At 47.3% G+C, this 14,178-nt stretch overlaps 1 pseudogene; it reads left to right on the plus strand.

Annotated features, from left to right (window-relative positions):
• The first annotated feature begins 23 nt into the window (after positions 1–23).
• The window catches only part of LOC115141602 (sodium-dependent serotonin transporter-like), a 28,489-nt pseudogene continuing 14,334 nt past the window's right edge, over positions 24–14,178 (plus strand).

Genomic DNA, 14,178 nt, shown 5'->3' on the forward strand with positions numbered 1-14,178 from the left:
CCAGCAGAGTTTATTGCAATTCAGTTTTTGTTGTTGTGTGTCCTCTGGCTTCATAAACATTCTGTGGTATGTAGAAATCTGTGGGGTCGTTAAAAGGTCTGTATGTACCATCTCTTTGTTAGGGCTGGTTCAGGGTCACGTCCTATGTAAGTAGTCCATCCCAGTTTTTCACCAGGAGACACACACATCCACCCCACCAGCCCTAGCTGTATTATTGAGGCCCAGCGTAATGCCATCCCTTCCTCTCTGCTAGCTTCCCTAGGTCAGAGTTCAACCCAGAGCAGCCAGACTAGAGTGAGGTGTGTGAGAGAGAGTTAGGCAGGGGTGTCAGGAAGCAGCGTACCAGTCGCCCGCCCTCTAACCCCCCCCAGCCATGGTCCAATCCGGTGAGTTATCGTCCACTGACAGAAGGGGAAGTGCCAGTTCAGCACATCAGCATCCAGGGGAGCATAATATCACAACTATGACGGGTTCAATCAGAGTTTAGTGGTGGTGGTCAGACTAGTATGTTTTGATGAATAAGCAGTAGGGTGAACTCAACTCCCAACACATTCAGTTCAGCTCATGTGGATAGAGACAGTGATTACGCACAAGCTCCCCCCTGTGAACTTGCCCCTGCTGCTCCTCGCCGTATGCCTTGCATTACCGTGAGCTCTGCCTGGAATGAGGTGACAGAAGGGCCGGCAGGCTGGAGCTCGGAGGGTGGGGGTCGGGAGGGGTCAGCTCAGTCCCCTGGAATCCCAGCCGTGTGAGGCGTACCACAGCCACCCGCCACTCCTCTCACCCCACTATTAAATCATTACAACTCCCAGAGATCCCCCAAACCGACAAACGCAGGAACGGCCGGCAATTGACCCCGACCCCTGAATTCCAACCCTCCTGAGTGGCTGAACACAGGGGCAGTACATTTCCCATGGGGTCAGACGGAAGAGAGGGCGAGTGTGTGTGTGTCCCTTACCGTTGAACTCCACACAAACATGAACACAGCGTGTGTAAAAGTCCACCTTCCTTTCCCTCTGTGGTCCACTGGCTTTCTCTCTTGGCTCCTTCATTTGCGTCACAACCCCTGTCTCACTTTTCACCAGGTCTCCCCTGTTGGCACATAAGAGACTTGTTATTGTCGTAGCTATGAATGTCCCAGTGCAGATTTCTCCTGTAAGTAGGGAGCACTGTATAAGTGGAACACGTGGATGTGAGAACCATTCAGGTCCGTACTGGCAGCCCTCTCACCTTAGGTTCCTGTTTATGGATCATCTCAAGTCTGAGGAGGAGTGCTGATCTCCGATCAGATTTGCCTTTTAGATCATAATAGATCAAAATTGATATTCAGTGGACAGGGGGGCTGATCCTAGATCAGCACACCTACTTAGAAGCTTGTATGACTAAACACAATAGAGGAGCAACACAGTAAAGCTGTCAGATCTCTTGTTTCACTATTTCTTCGGGGAGGTTGATGTTAATCTCTCCGTTGAGTTTGTTTGGTATGTTTAGCAGCGTTAAGAGTTTGGAGGGGATGGAATGGGTTTTTCACACAGGCTGCTAGAAAGTTACACACACACAAAGTCATGAACATACACACACACACACTCCGCCACAAACACACTCACTCCATCATGAACACACACGCAGAGTTAGTTTCCATGTGAGGGGCTTTGGGGCCAGCTGGGCCCAGGATTGAGATGTAGTAGAGAGGCTGTTAAGGGGCTTTTAGGTGCTGTACCTTTTCCTTGGCAGCACTGAGTAGCAAATATGTAGCTTTGTAGTTTAGCCTCCCCCTGTGTTCCCAGAGAGAGATTCCAAGAAATTCCACTTCATCTTTTCAGGGCTTTGTCTGACTGACCTGATCGTGATGGGAGTCTGGATGGTGACTCATTCAACACTTAATACACACACAGCCCGCTTATTCAAGACTCATATTATACCCTCCAATTCTCCGACTTTCCCTGGCGCTGATGGACTGGTAGATGTCCTGACGTCACCACTACCGAGGCTTTTTCTGGGCTCAAAGTCCTTTGTTTCACACCAACTTAAAACCCTCAGAGGATGGATTGTTCTTCTTTGTTTATTTCTCTGCCTCCCCTCGTGTGTGTGTGTGTGTGTGTGTGTGTGTGTGTGTGTGTGTGTGTGTGTGTGTGTGTGTGAGAGAGATGGGGATTAACCTACCACAGATTGCAGTGACTCGCACTCGCAGCAGCACCCCCACACTGGTTAAGAGTGAGGCGTTGTGAGTATCTCTGTGTAAAAATAGTCTTCTGTCTTCTGTGTGTGACTCTCTCTGTGGGCCTCCAGTGACTGGACTTGGAAGTCCCTACCCTAGAGACTTAACCCTGACACACGTACACACACATGGTGTATGATAGTCTAATGCAGGTGGTTGTAAGAGGAGTCAGCCCCACTGCCTCTCAGCCAGGCTCTTTCTTTCCCTTTCAGAACTATGCATCTTGGATTAAGAGCAAGGGATCCCTGCACTGGCAAAAGCTGTGTGCGTGCGTGTGTGTGTGTGTGTGTGTGCGTGCGTGCGTGCGTGCGTGTGTCTCTAATCAAGGCAAAGTAGAATGTGGCCTTGGGGAAGCCTAGCTTTGTCCAGTGTGTATCCGTGCCCTGCCTCTCCAGGATGCTGAGTCGGGACTGGGAGTGAGCTGGACGTCTATGGACAGCAGAGCTGGTTGCTGGTCCCAGCAGCACCCAACTTCACCCCAGGTAGGACACACCTCTCTTTCTCCCTCTCAGTCACCATTCTATGCTATCCACAGCTTGGACCTGACCTATTGCTACAGTAGAATTGCTTTTGTTCCAATTCCACCTAATTTTTTTCCACGGTCCCGGACCAAGACTAACACACATTCATATGGGTCTGTGTACAGGGAATAGAATGAAATACTGAATGAAAATGTTACGTAGGATATAATACATACTGTATGAGTACACAACAACATATGTTTTTTTCCCAGCCTCTCAAAACAGCCATAAAGCAAAGGTTCCATATCTATAAATCATCGGCTCTCAAACTTGGATGGTCTTGCTGTTTAGTGTTGGGAGACTCACCAGGGAGAATCAATGGAGATTACTGTAGGCATGTTTTATAGGACCCAGGTAGTGCTTGTGGAGCCCTTCATATCTGCTGGGGATTATTGCCGATTTAGTTATTCTATTATTCAACCTCCTAATCATATACCATGGTTGTGTATAGCCGTTGTTGGATTTTCAATGAGTCTTGCTATAATGACCGCAGTACGTTCCATATGTTTGTCTCGAATTGAACAGCACCTTTAGTCCCAGCCCCTGTGTTGCTGTAATGGTGAGACCGAGTGAGTGCAGTTCCTCTGAGCTGTACCAGAGGGAGCTATTTTCTCCCTGAGCCGCGTCGCCCGGGACAATCCCAACCTGTTGTGTTGACAAGAAGTACTCCGTCTAGACAGACCGAGGGCCTAGAGGGAGAGGAGAGACTGAAGAGGAGGGTGAGAGAGGAGAAGTAGAGGACGGAGAGAGAGTGTCTCAGGGGGTTGGGTTGTAAGCAAAAAGACACATTTACTTTCTCTGCGAGATAGTAGGAAGGGCGGTGAGAGGGAGAGAAACGCTACGTGGTAGTTTTTATCTAGCTTCGTTGGACACGCTGACTAAGTCGCTCTGGATAAGAACTTCTGGTAAATTAAAATGGGGAGGGAGACGGAAGGGAGGGAGGTGGAGGAGGGAAGGGAGGGAGTGAGAGGGGGAGGAGGGCACGGAGAGAGAGCGGGAGGAGGGCACGGAGAGAGAGCGAAAGAGGAGGTGAGGAGAGAGTGAGGGGGGGAAGAGGGCAGGGAGAGAGGGAGAGGGGGAGGAGGGAACAGAGAGTGAGATGGGGAGGAGGGAACGGCAAGAGAGTGAGAGGAGGGGTGGGGAGGAGAGAGAGAGAGAGAGAGGTGGAAGAGGACAGGGAGATGAAGAGATTAGGCTCCAAACTTGCTGATAGAGGGCAGCTGCCAGTGATTGTAATTGAAGAGATTAAATGATCCCATGGCTGGCTCCCTCCCTGCCTACAATGTCCCCTAGTCCTCTTGTGTTTTCTGGCTAATCTTACCTTCTCGATCGATCTCCCTCTCTGTCTGTCTTTACCGCCCTACCGACCTCTCTCTCTCTTACCTCTCTCTCTGTCTCTCTACCTCTGTCTCTCTCTCTGTCTGCCTTTCTCTCTCAACTCTTATGTTCCCCTCGATATCTACACATTTCCCTCTTCCTTAGAAATGAGATTTCTCTCTCACGTGGCACACACAGAGACATACTTGCTCACACATGAGTGTTAGAAGGTTCAGATATTAATGAGAGTGCTGACTTGTCCCATGCTGTTAGGAGTCCTAGCCTCCTTGCATAAATCCTTGTTTTTCTTTCCTACTCTACGGTGGAGATGTGTGGAGATTTTTTTTTTTACAGCTATTCCTCAGTTTCACTAAGCTAGCTGGGGTTGCTCAAGACCCAATATGACTGGGTTTGTATGTGGGAACCACATTTAGGAAACATGAGGAAACTGCAAAACACTTTTTAAATAGTTCAAAGGTTAAGATGCTTGTCCTCGAAGTCTACAGGAGGTCAAGGGGCCTCAGTAACCATAAATGGATGGAATCATAATGCATCAATTACATTAAGTAGACCTTTTTAGATAGAGAGCATTGCTATCTTCTAGCCAGCAGGGTGAGGTTAGGTATCCATACCGGATCTGCCTAGTTCAGACCGGGAGATGGTGGGGAGCATCACCAACGAAGAGGCGAGATGAGGGAGTGCACCTACCTGGCATGGCACACTTGACATTTTCCAAACACTTCTTTATCTGGGTGTATTCCACCTGATCTAAGGGTTACCAAGGAACTGGGAAACACACTCTGAGGGGCGGTTGGAGAGCAGACACCTGTTAGCTGATTGTGTTTTAGACAGATGCAGCAGAGGCCTTTTCAGACTGCTGATGCCTAATGGCTTCCTGTAGGTCTTTGTTTGCGTTTGTTTGGGAAGGGCACGAGGTGGGCACTGCCAAATCAAATGTCCAACAACACCATGGCAGAGGTAGTTCTGATATGCTTCCTGTAAGTGCTTGTTTTAGTGTGTGTGTGTGTGTGTGTGTGTGTTGTTGGGTGTGTGTGTGTGTTGGGTGTTGTTTTTCCCAGGGGATAAGCACACTATCCTTCAATCTGTCATTCGGCGTATGGGTTCCTATCGCGGACTACTTCCTACCGCTTGGTGATTGGCTTGTTATTTTTAGTCCGGAGAGCTGAGTGAGATTGAAGATGCATTTGGACTGGTCATCTGTTGTTCTTCTGCGTTGCTGTGTAACGTGCAACGCAGCTCATCCAGCACTTCAGACCGACTCCCATTTACGTCATGTCACTATTCACTTTTTGTTTACAATATTTGGTTATTTTGAGAGGAATGCGTAGCCTACAACTCAACTCTTCTTTGTGGCTGGAGATGTTTGCCAAACCAGGCAATAGTCTTGCCAGGTGGAATGAGACAACCATTCGCAAATGGGGGAGAGGGGGCCAACAGGTCAATGGGAAAGGAGGACAGCGTCCGGTCGAGAGTGACAGCTCCTTCAGAGAAACCCCTTCACCGCCAAATACATCTTGATAAGCACATTAGCTCGGCAAACTGCTCATAATGTCACTCTTAGATGTCTTCCCATTCTGTCTCGAAAACCAATGATCTAGTTAAGCCAAGTTCTCGGTAATTCTTAGTTTTAAGATTCGTCAACATGCTCTCTCAGGACTTTTTTTTTTATCCCTTAGCGGCGCTATCTGGCTTTCTATTTCTGGACCCTACCTTTTTAATGTTTCGGGTCAAACATGATTTATCTACAGCCCTGGTTGTATTATGACAGATGAAGTTCATGGGCAAACGATTCAGCTGATAAGAACAGCTAAGTGATCACCGTAGAGCGTTTTCAGCCTGCAGACTCGATGGAGCTGCTGAAAGTTGTCTGAGGCTGCCCGTGAATTTGTCCGTCAGGGATTTGGAGTGTACCGGAGTAAGAATGATGTCTGAGGATACACTCTGTGTTTTGTTCACAGCTAGCCATGGGGACGAGGGGATGCTTTTGACGGCGGCTGTTAAAGCAACACAGAGAGGGGGGACTCCGTAAGGTGAGACCAACAAAGGCCTCGGGAAATCATCCCCTATTTATCGTCTTCAATATTCCATAGCTGATGAGGAGCGTAGATTGCAGTCCGGCGATGACAGGCGGATAGCGGTGCAGCTACCAGATGTCTGGAACTTTATCCAGGTTGTCCAACAACAACACAAAATGATTTGTGCATGTAGCCGTGTACATATAGCACTGCACATTTCCCACGTAGATGTAAATGATGCCAAAAGCGAAGTAAGCCGTAAGACAATATGATTGTGTATAGGAGAGATAGAGAGACAGAGAGAGACAGAGAGAGAGAGAGAGAGAGAGAGAGACAGAGAGAGAGAGAGAGGAGGAAAAGGGTGTAAGAAACTCCAGCAGGGGTGTAGGGGGGAGTGTCTGTACGTGTTCTTCAGAGGGACAGTGGTGAGTACCACCCTGACGCAGACCCCCACATAACTACGGAACCGCTGCACGGTAGGGCTGCATTCTGGACATTGTGTGTGAAGTTTGTGTGTGTGTGTGTGTGCGTGTGTGTGTGTTTCTCCATGGTTCTATGCATATATGTGTTTGTGCCAGACCAAACGTCAACGTGTCTATAGTGTGATGATGGAAGAGGTTTGAGTGCTCTACTGGGCAAACAGTGTGTCTTGATGTGTTTGTGCATGCTTATCCTGGCAAGTTCATGCAACGGCAGAGCATCACATAAGTTCTAGGAGGGGGACAAAAGTTCCATTGGGTTGAATTGTCTGATTTTGAAGCGTGTCTGATTTGACGCAACGTCGACTACAGTTTGTGCGCCGTAGAGACTAGATACAGTGGTGAATAGGGATGGAGATCAAGTTAGGTGTTCGGCTTCCTCATTGTCTTACAACGAAAACAAGAAGTACTCCCGCTAGAAACCCCAAAGTTGTGATCATTTATTGTTTTTTTGTTTCCAGAGAAGGCTAGAGTTGATTCCTTATCCACTACTCAATATTTCTAATATACATCATTGGTTGTCTGTCTCTGTAACAGAACAATAATGCTCAGAGTTGGCGCGATGGTTGCTCTCGGTGTGTGTGGGTGTTCTTCTGTACTGACAGAATTGCAGGCTCTTTGTTAACGTAAGGTGAAGTGTTCGGTGACGGACATTGGAAGGCCCCCCCCCCCCCCCACTCCCCTTATGTTATAGTGTTTTTAATGTCACGTGTACAGTACAGTGAAATGCCTTTCTTGCAAGCTTACACTATGGTAACCTTGACAAAAGTGTTTTTTCTTCATAGCTCCAAGTTGCACCGATTTTCAGAACTTGTAGGATTGTGTGGGATCTGATCGCAATGATGTTTCGAATATGTTGTTCAGTGATTTCATTCTCAGCTGGAATATCGTTGATGATGAAGTGGTTGTTTGACGTTAACTCAGTGCTGAGCTAATGTAAGTGCTGTACGGCAACCCAGCGAGTCAAAAAAGATGGTACTTTTAAAGGAAGTTTCATTTATCTGATGAGTTTGAACTAATTGTTACCCCCAGTGTTTATTTGTGGGTTACACTTTGCACTCTTTCTTCCAGCCGTTGTTTTCTCATCTTTATTTATGAATATCCATCAAATGCTCTGCTTCCACCTCCTATATATACTCTGTTGTCAGTCCAGGTGCCTTATGTGGCTTGGATAGGAGCATTCTGTTTGACTGATAGGGGTTATGGACTGGAATCCCATGGAGAATAGCAGGACAATTACTTTTAATTGGGATAAATTCCATTTGGATTAACTCTTCCTTTGCCATTAAATTCCAATTGAAGCAAACGAGTATAAACGAGGCGATTAGCTCCAAAACCTTTTTTTCTCCCCTTCATTTTCCAACGTTTTTTACTCAAATCACGGGACTTTTTAAGCGGGGTAATGCGGTTAACGTTTGAAAATAAAAGAATCGGCAAAATATATATATATATATATTTTTTTAGTGCATCTTCAGTCAATGTAATATAGCGCATATTTAATTCATTTTAAGATTGTGTTTATGATATTTGTCAAATGTCATCAGTATACAAGTTTTGAGACGCACAATGATTTGTTTCTTTCGGTGTGAAATTCCAACATGGAAAAACATGGTATGATTCCGAGCCCCGTCAGAAACTACATCTTTCTGGTGACGACTTTCATCACTTTCATTGTAGTTTCCCTGTTTCAAGAAAATAGCTTCATAATAATGTGAATGAATAGACTACTTTATTAAATGACTTTATTGCGAGTCTGTACATTATAACCAATATTACATTACACTGGTACACTACTTTTTCCAGTTTATTGCAAAGCCTTATACTTTGTCTAACATATACAGTATATGGATTAAAATGACATGAAAATGATCATTCTCAATCATTGACATTAAAAGGCCCCAGAATGAAGGGTCGTTGCAGTGAAGAGAAAGGCAACAGGGAACACAATGGAAAAGGACAGGAGAAACGCTCCCGTTGGATACTTTTGCATATAACTGTGGTAAATATCTACTGCTGAAAAGTAGTTACACATAAAAACACATTTTTAAAAGTAGTCCCCCCAAAAAATGTTTTAAAGGAGTTAAACATACAAAGTAGTTTGTTTCTTAATTTGATTTAACACATTTTTTTTTTTGCTATGATATCTTGATTATACTCATACTGTCAAAGGAACATTACGGTACAAGAAGAATATGTCTGTGATACGTGTTTTCTTTGATAATATGTGTTATCAGGGTTATCAGAATCAGAGGAAGTCAGTTGGTTTCAAATCCTATCAACGTGTTCCATCCTGCCTTAACACACTGACTGCACATTGATTTCATCTATCAAACGACTTCTTCTAACTGTTTTTTCTTCCTTACAAATCTTGTTGCTGTCTGAATTATTTTTTAAATTATTTTTATTTTCATCTCATTTATATGGTGAAGTTCAACATTAATATATGTTTTTATCTCCAAAGGTATAGAGACCTACAGATGTGATTGTAGCTTCGGCAGAGTAACCGCAATGTCAAGAAAGAAAATAAACTAACGTGTTCTAGCAGAATCCCCTCAGGCCTTATTTGGCTGGGACTTTCAGGTTTCACAATTCCCCCAGTGTTGCACACTTTTAACCCCATAGTCACATATCACAGTCACCCATTTGTCTCCGTCTTTCCCTGTGTTAACTAACCACTCAGAGAAGCCCAAATAAAGAGCAAACCATTCAAGGCAAAATACACAAGTAATTCCCCAAAAAACATTTTCATTTCTAAACATGTCCTGTTGTTATCACAATGGTCATTTACACAAGTGGTGTTGTGTTTGTGTTGCAGGTTGTGTCAACACTGGTGTTTGTCATAGAAGGCAGTGGAGCCAGTCCAAGTGTCTAACCCTACAGCGGCGCCCCCCCCCCCCCCCCCCCTGGCCCGGCCACACCTCTCCCTCTCCGTCTCTCTCTATGATATCCCTCATCCCCTGATGGGCACCTCATCACACCGTGCCACAAGTCCACCGTCGTCGCTAACAACCACACCACGCCACTAACCACCGGCCATCGCCATGGAGATGAAACAGTCAATGATGATGGACAGAGAGAATGAAGGAGGGGAGAAAGAGAAAGGGGAGGAGCCATCGCAGGAGAACGGCAGACTCATGCTGGCTGACGGAGGGTGGCAGAGAAGGGGGACCCCAAAGTGAACTCTGGTGGGGGGTCAGGAGGGGTGTCCAACGGGTACCCCACGTCCACAGCACCGAGCCCCAAGGAGGGAGCGGGGTGTGTACCCGCAGGGGCCCTCAGGACTCTGGTGGTCCAGCAGACCAGTCTGGACCAGCCCCGGGAGACCTGGAGCAAGAAGATGGACTTTCTGTTGTCTGTGATTGGCTACGCCGTGGACCTGGGAAATGTGTGGCGCTTCCCCTACATCTGCTACCAAAACGGCGGAGGTGAGACCCGGGCCTGTTCATTGGAGCACGCTGTTGCAAAAAGCTCAAATAAGCGTTTCTTGTTGGACAAGTCTAGGTAGTCCCTCCTTGTTTCAGCCTGTTTTCTTACGTTTGGTGCCTAATGAACACAACCCAGGTTGAGGGAGAAAGTAACACTGGAAAGGAGAGAATCTGTAGCTGGGGAAAGGGAGGTTAAGGAAATTGACAGAGGAAACTAAACCATCTACAGTATACTGGTAACAATAAGCATTAATGCAGATTGAATATAGTTTTCCACCCAACATATTTTCACACTTAATCATATAGCTAGATAAAGCAAGATAGATAAATCGGACAGAGCGTCTGGAAAACACAGACCATTCAAACCAACCAAAACTTTGATCAAATGAACATTTACACCTCGGACAGAAATAGCACTGGGTAAATACATAACGTTAAACCTTGTGTCTTCTGTAATGAATGTTCATTTAATGTTCCCAGATGTTTACAAGGGAACTCTGCTGTCCTCCCTGCCTTTCTACAACTCTCCTCCTCACATCAAATACAGGCCTCCGATTTCATTTTATTGAATTTGCAATAATAAAATCTTTGCAATATCCTGTTTCTCTGTTTAGTGGGAGCGAGGGAAAGAGAGAGAGAGAGATGGAGACAGGGAGACACTTGATAGAAGCAACACTATTAATTGTCTGTTTTTATGAGTGGCTTCAATCTATTCTCTCTCGCTCTCTCTCTCTCTCTCTCTCTCTCTCTCTCTCTTTCTCTCATTGCTTAATAACCTGTCTCCTAGTCCCAGCTACTGAATCAACAGTTATCTTTGCTTTCATGTCAACCACGCAGATATAAATTCCTAATCAAATACAGAGACAGGCTCCAGTCCAGCCAAGCCCCTATCTCCCTGGTACTCTCCAGGGTTCGCCATGTCTTTTTTTCTCTGACATTTCCAATTCCTCCTCTCACTCCCTTTGCTCTTTAGGGTCAGCTACAGGTCAGTGTTGAATGTTCCAGATGTTGATGTCAGTTGTTGTTAGATAAGGTGTGTAGAAATCTGGCAAAGAGTGCAGATATGAAACATGTGGAGTTTCTATTTTTGACCCATGAATGAAATGATTTTTACTCAAATATACCCCAACCTCCGCTTTTTCCTTCTCCCTCTCTCTCTCGCGCCCTCTCTCTCGCGTGCCCTCTCTCTCTCTCGCTCTCTCCCGTGCCCTCTCTCTCCTGCGTGCACTCTCTCGCGAGCCCTCGCTCTCTCCGGCGCCCTCTCTCTCTCTCTCGCTTCCTCTCGTGCCCTCTCTCTCTCGCTCCCTCTCTCTCTCGCTCCCTCTCGTGCCCTGTCTCTCTCGCGTGCCCTGTCTCTCTCGCATGCCCTCTCTCTCTCGCTCCCTCTCTCTCTCTCTCGCTCTCTCCCACGCCCTCTCTCTCTCGCGTGCCCTCTCTCTCTTTATCCACCCCTCTCTCTCCCCCACTCCCCTACCTGTTGTCCCAGGTGCCTTCCTGCTGCCCTACATGTTGATGGCGGTATTCGGTGGTGTGCCTCTGTTCTACATGGAGCTGGCTCTGGGGCAGTTCCACCGCAGCGGCTGCATCTCCATCTGGAAACACATCTGCCCCATCTTCAAGGGTAAGAAGAGAGGAGGGGAGATGGAGGGAGGGGAGTGGATTCGACTAATTTTGTTAACACAATGAAGCTTGTCAACTATTTTGATAAGTGTTATGGAGGAGTTATGAGAGGAGTCGGGAGAGGAGAGGAGTCGGGAGGGAAGAGCAGTCGGGAGGGAAGAGGAGTCGGGAGGGAAGAGGAGTCGGGAGGGAAGAGGAGTCGGGAGAGAAGAGGAGTCGGGAGAGAAGAGGAGTCGGGAGGGAAGAGGAGTCGGGAGGGAAGAGGAGTCGGGAGAGAAGAGGAGTCGGGAGGGAAGAGGAGGGGGGAGGAAGAGGAGTCGGGAGAGAAGAGGAGTCGGGAGGGAAGAGGAGTCGGGAGGGAAGAGGAGTCGGGAGAGAAGAGGAGTCGGGAGGGAAGAGGAGTCGGGAGGGAAGAGGAGTCGGGAGAGAAGAGGAGTCGGGAGGGAAGAGGAGTCGGGAGGAAGAGGAGTCGGGGGAGAAGAGGCGTCGGGGGAGAAGAGGAGTGAGGGGAGAAGAGGAGTCGGGGGAGAAGAGGAGTCGGGGGAGAAGAGGAGTCGGGGGAGAAGAGGAGTGAGGGGAGAAGAGGAGTGAGGGGAGAAGAGGAGTCAGGGGAGAAGAGGAGTGAGGGGAGAAGAGGAGTCAGGGGAGAAGGAAAGTCGGGGGAAAAGAGGAGTGGAGTGGTAGATCCAGAAAGACAGTGAGCAGCTAGCTGCCTGTTAGAGCAGATAGATGAGTGAATGTCTGAGAGACAGATAATATGAACTCTCCGACCCCTTCAGCACGTTCCTCATGAAAGTCTCTGCATCCCCTTGTTGTGGTGATGTCCAGCTCTCTGTTATGGAAATTGTCACATTTCCCGCGGAAATGCCAGCATGCTTAGAAACGTCATGTTATGTAAATCTGTTTCCAAATGTCATCTCCTACTTGAGTCGGACTTGAATTAGCTTGAAAATAGATAGATAGGTTTAGATCTCTGAGTGATGGATGGAGCGAGTTATCCCCGACCAACCCCACAACACAGAACACACCTTCATCTCAAACTCTCTTCCCATCTGGTCAGAGTCTGGTTTGCTCGATGCCCTGGTCCGCCACTTGCCTCGTTTGTCTCTCTACCCCACTCTCTGCCTCGTTTGTCTCTCTACCCCACTCTCTGCCTCGTTTGTCTCTCTACCCCACTCTCTGCCTCGTTTGTCTCTCTACCCCACTCTCTGCCTCGTTTGTCTCTCTACCCCACTCTCTGCCTCGTTTGTCACTCTACCCCACTCTCTGCCTCATTTGTCTCTCTACCCCACTCTCTCCCTCGTTTGTCTCTCTACCCCACTCGCTGCCTCGTTTGTCTCTCTACCCCACTCTATGCCTCGTTTATCTCTCTACCCTAGTCGCTGCCTTCTCTCTCGTTCATTCATACCTGTGTTAATCCTAATGGAAAAACAGACTCTCTTCTCTCCATCACAAACTCTCTCGCTCTCTCTCTCAAACAGTTATCACCGTCACTATCTATATATGATTATAGGACGTTATAAAGGGGCTGTGCGGGTTCATGACAAGTCTGACGATGCATTGTCATAACTGCATTGTCATGCATTATACCTTACATTGTCTTTTCCTTTCTGCGAAAGGTATCGGCTTCGCCATCTGCATCATAGCGCTGTACATTGCGTTCTACTACAACACCATCATGGCGTGGGCCCTGTACTACCTGCTGGCGTCGTTCCGGCCCACCCTGCCCTGGACCACGTGCTCCAACCCCTGGAACACGGTCAACTGTCTCCGCTACCTGTCCACCGACAGCAACGTCACCTGGACCAACACGTCCATCTCGCCCGCCGAGGAGTTCTATACGTAAGTCAAGACCATGTAAGTGCAAGGCAGGACGGAGGGACGAGGAAAAGGGGGCTGCCAGGGACATTAGACAGTAGAGGATGGAGAGGTAGACTGCATGATGGCCTCGGTGGAGGAGAGGCAGAGAGGACAGTGACTGGATGGGTGGATGAAAGGTAGATATGGATAGGTGGAGGGAGATGGGAGGAGAGGCAGAGAGGACAGTGACTGGATAGGTGGATGAAAGGTAGATATGGATGAAAGATAGATATGGATAGGTGGATGAAAGGTAGATATGGATAGGTGGTTGAAAGGTAGATATGGATAGGTGGATGAAAGGTAGATATGGATAGGTGGATGAAAGGTAGATATGGATAGGTGGTTGAAAGGTAGATATGGATAGGTGGATGAAAGGTAGATATAGATAGGTGGATGAAAGGTAGATATGGATAGGTGGTTGAAAGGTAGATATGGATAGGTGGATGAAAGGTAGATATGGATAGGTGGATGAAAGGTAGATATGGATAGGTGGATGAAAGGTAGATATGGATAGGTGGATGAAAGGTAGATGTGGATGAAAGGTAGATATGGATAGGTGGATGAAAGGTAGATATGGACAGGTGGATGAAAGGTAGATATGGATAGGTGGATGAAAGGTAGATATGGATAGGTGGATGAAAGGTAGATATGGATAGGTGGATGAAAGGTAGATATGGATAGGTGGATGAAAGGTAGATGTGG

This window comes from Oncorhynchus nerka, linkage group LG14, assembly GCF_034236695.1.
Source record: "Oncorhynchus nerka isolate Pitt River linkage group LG14, Oner_Uvic_2.0, whole genome shotgun sequence".
NCBI lineage: Eukaryota > Metazoa > Chordata > Actinopteri > Salmoniformes > Salmonidae > Oncorhynchus > Oncorhynchus nerka.